The 7,795-nt window shown below is 50.9% G+C and overlaps 1 pseudogene; it reads left to right on the plus strand.

The window, feature by feature from the left end:
• Positions 1-6,260: 6,260 nt before the first annotated feature.
• LOC112270729 lies at positions 6,261-7,157 on the plus strand (annotated as a pseudogene).
• Positions 7,158-7,795: the final 638 nt, after the last annotated feature.

Genomic DNA, 7,795 nt, shown 5'->3' on the forward strand with positions numbered 1-7,795 from the left:
AGGATTGCCAAATACTTCGGTGATGACTTCATTGTGTACCTTGTGGAGGATACTCTCAAAACCATTGCAGAGGCATATGCATCTCCGGATGCAGATGACTGGAAAGAAGCTGTCCAGAGTGAGATGGACTCCATTCTTTCTAATGAGACTTGGGAGCTATCTGAATGACCCCACGGTTGTAAGCCAGTAGGCTGCAAGTGGGTGTTCAAGAAGAAGCTAAGGCCTGACGGTACTATTGAAAAGTATAAGGCACGGCTTGTGGCGAAAGGCTACACTCAGAAATAAGGCGAAGATTACTTCGACACCTATTCACCCGTTGCTAGACTTACTACCATTCGAGTACTACTATCCCTGGCTGCCTTCTATGGTCTTGTCGTTCATCAAATGGACATAAAGATAGCTTTCCTTAACGGAGAGTTGGAAGAGGAAATTTACATTGATCAGCCAGACGGATTTGTGGTAAAGGGTGAAGAGAGAAAGGTGTGCAAGTTACTAAAATCTTTGTATGGACTAAAACAAGCACCTAAGCAATGGCACGAGAAGTTTGACAGAACTTTAACTTCTGCAGGCTTTGTCATTAATGAGGCTGATAGATGTGTGTACTATCGCCATAGTGGGGGCGAAGGTGTTATTTTGTGTTTGTACGTGGATGATATTCTGATTTTTGGTACAAACATAAAAGTGATAAATGAGATCAAGTCGTTTCTGTCAAATTGCTTTGATATGAAAGATCTGGGAGAGCCTGATGTTATTCTTAACATTAAGCTGGTTAAGGATGAGAGTGGAATTACTTTGTTGCAAACCCACTATGTTGAGAAGGTCTTGAGTCGCTTCGATTTTACTGACAGCAAACCTTCACCAACACCGTATGACCCCAGCGTGATACTCAGAAAGAACAATGGAGCAGGGAAAGATCAATTGAGATACTCTCAAATAATCGGTTCTCTTATGTACTTAGCTAGCGCTACGAGGCCTGATATCTCTTTTGCTGTGAGAAAATTGAGTAGGTTCACGTCAAATCTGGGTATAGATCATTGGTGTGCACTGGAAAGGATATTGCGCTATCTAAAAGGTACGATGAGTTATGGATTACATTATTCAAAGCATCCAGCTGTGCTTGAGGGATATTGTGATTCGAACTGGATCTCTGAAGTAGATGATCTCTACGCCACAACCGGGTATGCCTTCATACTTGGTGGTGGTGTAGTATCATGGAGATCTTGCAAACAGACCATATTGACGAGGTCAACTATGGCAGCAGAGCTTGCTGTTTTAGATACAGCCACCTTTGAGGCAGAGTGGCTGAGAGATCTTTTGATGGACTTGCCGGTGGTTGAAAAACCAGTGCCGGCTATTCTGAAGAACTGTGATAATCAAACGGTTATTACTAAAGTGAACAGTTCAAAGGATAACGCGAAGTCATCAAAACACGTGAGGAGACGTGTGCAGTCTGTTAGGATATTGAAAAACTCCGGAGTGATAACTGTTACATATATTCAAACAGAGAAAAACCTGGCAGATCCATTTATCAAGGGACTATCACGTAATGTGATAGAGAGTGCATCGAGGGAGATGGGGTTGAGACCCATGAACGTTATGCTATAGTGGTAACCCAATATATGTGATCGGAGATTCCGTGAAGTAGGATCTGGGAAGAACGAAGCTATTGGTATAACAAAGGAGAGTATGTTATAACCCTCTCTATGTGAAGATGTGCGGCTCTCAAATTTCTGTAAGGCAGGTTGGCGACATGCCTTAATGTGTTCATTGCGGCTATGAGTAGTGAAAGATGCTGTCCTACAGAGTATTCTTGAAAGAACACACCTATATGAGTCCGACTGTCTAACGTCGCAGTCTATGAGATTTGGGTGATCTCTACTAACTCAGAAAGAGACCACGGAGTACGACGCATATGCTCCACGCGCGGGGTAGACTACTGATAGCCCAATACTGGTTGACTTTGAGTGAAATCTATTTCACGCCAGCTTGCAATTCAAGGCTTAGTCCATTGTGAGTGTGGATGGATGTAACTTAAAGTTCTAAGCAGAAGTTCAACTTAACAGTTTCTACTGAAACACTAGTATATAAACAAATAGCGAGAACAGGTAAATCTCTAAATGGGTATTTGAGATCTGGTGGGGGACTGTTAGAATTTGGTGGGCCTGATCAGCCCAAGCCCAAGTTTTAATAAATTCTGAAAATCTCAAAGGCCCATTCATGAAGTGGGTTGAGGGGAGTGGGAATGGGAATAGTCCTACCATGCTAGTTTAGAGCGAGTGAGACCAACATATAAGGGATGTTGCTTCTCACCTATTAAGCAAATGAGCAAGGGAAATCCCCACGCGCGCTCCTCCTCCTCCGCTCGCCTCGTCACGACGCGCACGCGCCACGTTTCGTGGATAGAGTTCGAGTTCGAGGCCGAGCCATGACGGGTCGGTGCGGTGCGGTGCGGTGCGGTGCGGTGCTTCCTGTCTTTTTGTCACGCGCGCTAGGTATTTTTCGGAATCACGCGTGCAGATTTTGTGGAGTCGGTTCAGGTTTCCTAAACTGAATCGACCTATACCTGCGTGACTATATATACAGCTGCCCCGTCCCTCTGATCGGTACGCAACACAACCGAGTTAGGGTTTCGTCTGTCTCTCGCTTTTGCGTCGTCGTCGTTGTCTACTCCATCCCGAGCGCCGGCGTGCACCAGCGATCGGGAGAGCAGGTCTTCGGAACCTTTCGCCTTTGCGATCCTGTACGGGAGAGGGTGAACAAGGTTTTTGGGAAGCGCTCCGCTCGATGGCTCACTTCCCTGCAACCACGGGTCGTCTACCTCCTGGAACCGGCTGGTGCGCGACGCGCCGCCGTCTTCTTCGTCAACAACTTCGTCAAGCGAACGCAACAGCAACAGCTTCCACTCCACCGCAACAGTACGTACATTGTGATTCGATCTGCTGTTTAGTTATGATCTGCGAGTTCATATTGCTGTTCGTTGGGCTGTTCAATACTTCTAGTATTTTCGAGATGCATCTGTTAGTTGCTACTGTCGTCATGATCTATATTCTGGAATTATTCATTAAATTGTTATTCTCAAAATTGCTTAATTTTCCAACAGGGCCATGGTGGGGCGGGTGGTTGAGGTGTCCCTGGATGTCGACGTTATGTTTGACGATGGCGTTGTCTGCAGGGTCACCGACGCCGAGTCCAAGGAGCTGACTGCAGAAGCGTATTACTGCCCCTAGATGAACACCCGCTTCTACCCCGGGGAGCGCGTCTTCACCACCACCAGCACCTCGGCCGTCTTTAGAGGGTCGCGGTGGCTAAGAGGGCAGTGGAAGCTGGACAGGGAAGAGGGCACGGTGATCAACGTGGAGATGGCCGGCGTCCTTGTGCATGTTAGAATTTCGTGTTGGTGGGCCTGATCAGCGCAAGTCCAAATTTTAATAAATTTTGAAAGAGTAAAAGGCACCCACATTCATTGAACTTGGGGGAGCAACCCAATTTAGTCCAAGTTGCAAACTGCCTCTTTAGGTCCTCAAACTTGCATTATACGCTCATATACGGTCCTTATATGTTATTATCCGTATTCTGTTATCTCGGACCCACCTGTCAGGCCTGTACCGGACCGTTTCTTTTGTAGATAATCCCCTCTTTCCTTCTCCCATTTCCTCTCACTGGTCCCATGAGAAAAATTCGTTGCCAGTGAGATGTCCAGGGCCCTGCTTTGCGCTCATGTACAACTCTGCCGGCCAAATCTCCACCTACGCGGCTACGCCAACATGACCAACGGCGCTCCTCAACCTCACCACTGCCGGCACGACGCAGCTAAGCGCGTCCAACCAGGGCGCTAGAAACTGGCTGCAGGGACTCACCCTCGACGATGGCGGCAACATGCGGCTCTACAACCTGCTGCCCACAACCCGGCAATGGCACGTCGTGTGGGAGATGGGCAGGAGCTCTGCACCATATAGGCAACTGCCCGGGCAGCAACCCCATCTGGAGTTTGCTTTTCTTCTCGCAGAACCTGTTGGGTTTCTGATGATGCATGGTCGCTGCAGCTGCCGCCGCTGGACCTCAAGAAAAGGTCGAGGTGGATGCCCGAGGGAAGCTACGTCCGCGGGACATCAGGACATCGTCTCCCGCAAGGGCGGCGCCGCCGTCACCGGGGATGGGCGGCCACGAGCGCTGGTCGCCAAGCGTCGTCGCTCGGCTCTTGGGGCTCTATGCGCTGCCACATTGCGCCGACGCCGACGAGGATGACGGGGAGGGGCGGAAGGAGCTCGTCGTCACCGCGGAGACGAGCTCAGGCGATCGGCGTCCGAGCGCATGCCGCGCACACGCGACCCGGCCCGTTTCCAGTTCTCTGAACCGAGCTTCTTCGAGAAGGCCGCGCCGCCGTGCATCTGCCGCCGCCGCCGCCGCACTCGCAGAGGCCGACCACGACGGAGCTGGCGCTACAGTCTGCAGAGGCGGTCGTCGCCGGATATTCTGGTATCCCACCGGCCGGGCGCGGCGCTGCATAGGCGCAACAGTCCATCCCCAACATCGCCATCATCACCATGCTCTTCGCCATCGAGCTTCTCGCCGGGGTCCTGTACATTTGGGTGTTCCTGCACCAGTACTCCAGGTACAGGGAGATGGCGCGCATGCTAGGCCTGGAGTACCTCCTCGCTGGCGGCCACCGCAGTTCTCGTACCCGGAGCCTAAGGCACTCCCTAGAAAGGTTGATGACCTGGAGACGAAGGGAACACGCGGGGAAGAAAGGGCCGAATGGGAGCAGGGGATGGGTAGGGAATTGCGGAGATGACGACGGTTGGTGGGGATTTTGACCGAGAAAAAGAAAAGGTGGACCGCGAGTGTAAAATATACTGACGCAGGGGGTTTCCTGAAAAAGCAATGGTCTGCTCAGTCAGCAAAGTGGGCCTGACAGTTGGGTCCAGTTTGTCAGAATATGTAGAATACCGTACAAGGACTGTATGTGGACGTATAATGCAAGTTCGAGGATTAAAACGGGCAGTTTGCAACTTCGAGGACTAAATTGGACAGCGCCTCCAAATTCAGTGACCGGGAATGTCTTTTATTCGTTTTGAAAATCTCAAAGGACCATTCATGAAATGGGATGAGTAGAGTGGGAAGGGAATAGTCACACCTTGCTAGTTTAGAACTAGTGAGAACAACATATAAGGGATGTTGCTTCTCACCTATTGAGCAAATGAGTAAGAGAAATCCCCACGCACGCTCCACCTCCTGCTCTCGCCTCTCCACGACGCGCGCCGCGTTTCGTGGTTCGAGTTCAAGTTCGAGCCGTGCCGAACTGGTGCCGAGCCGGGCTTCTTATCCTTTTGTCACGCGCGCGAGATATTTTTGGAATCTGTTACGGACGCGTGCAGATTTTATGGAGTCGGTTCAGGTTTCCTAAACAGAACCGATCTATACCTGCGTGACTATATATACAGCCGCCCCGTCCCTCCGATCGGTACGCAACACAACCGAGTTAGGGTTTCGCCTGTCTCTCGCTTTTGCGCCGTCGTCGTATCTACTCCATCCTGAGCGTCGGCGTGCACCAGCGATCCGGAGAGCAGGTTTTCGGATCGTCTTTGCGATCCTGTATGGGAGAGCGCGAATAAGGTTTTTGGGAAGCGCTCCGCGCGACGGCTCGCTTCCCTGCAACCACGGGTCGTCTACCTCCTGGAACCGGCGGGTGCGCGACGCGCCGCCGTCTTCTTCGTCAACAACTTCGTCAAGCGAACGCAACAGCAACGGCTTCCACTTCATCGCAACAGTACGTACATTGTGATTCGATCTGCTGTTTAGTTATGATCTGCGAGTTCATATTGCTGTTCGTTGGGCTGTTCAATACTTCTAGTATTTTCGAGATGCATCTGTTAGTTGCTACTATTGTCATGATCTATATTCTGTAATTATTCATTGAATTGTTATTCTCAAAATTGCTTAATTTCCCAACAGTGCACTGGATCGCGTTGGCGTATTGTGGCGTCGACCAGCAACTTGTCCAGGAGTTTGCTCCTCCGGTTTACCTCAAGCCTGACCACCTCACATTTTTCTGCTCTGCACCCGAGTGCAGCTGGGCTGTAGCCGACCGCTGCTTCCTTCGAGAAAGCTACCGGCTGGGCACTACAGAAACCGATCTTCCTGATCATCATCAACAGAATGAGCAACACTCATTCCAAATCGATGACGATGCCTCCTCGTCTGATGAATAGTCCTCTACCAAGCAACCACAAATTACCGTACTGGTCACAAACAAGGAGGACATGCCCTACCGGAAGCAGCTGAGGAAGACCATGTTCATAGGGCACAGGCGGACGCGGCGAGATTACACGCAGCCCATGCCCCCGCCTACCATGACCGTCTGCAACACTCACACCACTGTCGACACCATTGTCGACGTGTTGTGGCAGGACGGAACGCGACAACATGGAGCACCATCCATGTACCTCAACCCTTCCAGATCATGAACGACCATGAAGTTTTCCCTGGACAGTATGTTGTCGGCAACGCTGCTACTGATGAAACAGGAGATGACGCCGTGGGTGTTTCAAGTGGATCCCCGAGGCGCGTCGGCATTGTCACAAGTCTAAGTTCCAAAGACCATACCCGTCCACGTGTCGTGGTTCAAGGCCAACAGCTGGGAGGTCGAGTGCAACGACACCGTAAGTGTGTATGATCTGGGCAGGGACCCTGACCACTCTGTTTTCTACGGAGACGTCGTCGTTCTTCTACCATCAAACATCAGCGGAGAAACGCCACTGGTGCAGCAACCGCAAGTGGAATGCAACAAGATGAATAGAGCCCCAGCCGATCTTTCTTGGGTTGGACGTGTTGTTGACCTATACGACGGTCATGTTAACGTTAAGTGGGGTGACGGAAGCACATCAATGGTATGCACACCATGTGACATGGCCATACATATCTTCTGCTACAATTACTTAGACATATCAATTCTTACTCTATTCGTAAATACATTCATGTTGTTTCACATATATTTCATAACTACTGCACACATCACGTTTCAGGTATTACCCCATGAGATCAGTGTGGCCAATAAGGAACACTACACGAAACTGCAGGCTGAAATGGGCGACTGGGTGGAGGAGGACAATGTCGATGCTCCTCAAGAATTGGGTTCTGCCAACACGGTATCTATCTAGAACCATTATCGATCACATGCACCTTAACTATCATCAATTTAATAATACGTCTACAAATCTACTCTTGAGTAGTTAATTATGTACTTACCATGTCTTAATGTATTATATTACTAATTATGTGGCAACATGGCTTATATCCAACCTATAGGACAATGATCCACATGAACCGGCATGTCGCACCAGTGACACCCGGGGTACCACCGCTGCGTGACGCGTGGGCCCCGTTCCCGAGTTCCCGGGAAGGTTTCATCCCGGGCAGCGTCTATAAGCGGCCCGGCAAGCTACCAGCCCGGAAGGGGCTAGCGGGGCTTCGTGAAATAGTCTCGCCTGGACACCTCTCGGGAAGCTGCTTCCCGGGGAAGGTCCCCGGGTGCGTTGGGCCCAGGCGCTTCCCGGGGTCGACTTGCCAGGGACAGGGGTACCCGGGCGCATGCCCCTGCCTCAAGCATGGGGCCCAGTAACCAGATCAACAGCGCCAAGGAGTAAGCCGCGTGGCGGGCGTGGGGTGCACGGTCCCATCGGGGCAAGGAGTAAGCCGCGCGGCTCATTAAATGAGCCAACCGACGGGGCGTTACCCGTCCGATCAAGGGAACAGTGGTTGTCCAATCCTACTCTAGGGTTTTAGACCCCTAGCGGCG

The sequence above is a fragment of the Brachypodium distachyon genome, chromosome 2 (assembly GCF_000005505.3).
Source record: "Brachypodium distachyon strain Bd21 chromosome 2, Brachypodium_distachyon_v3.0, whole genome shotgun sequence".
NCBI lineage: Eukaryota > Viridiplantae > Streptophyta > Magnoliopsida > Poales > Poaceae > Brachypodium > Brachypodium distachyon.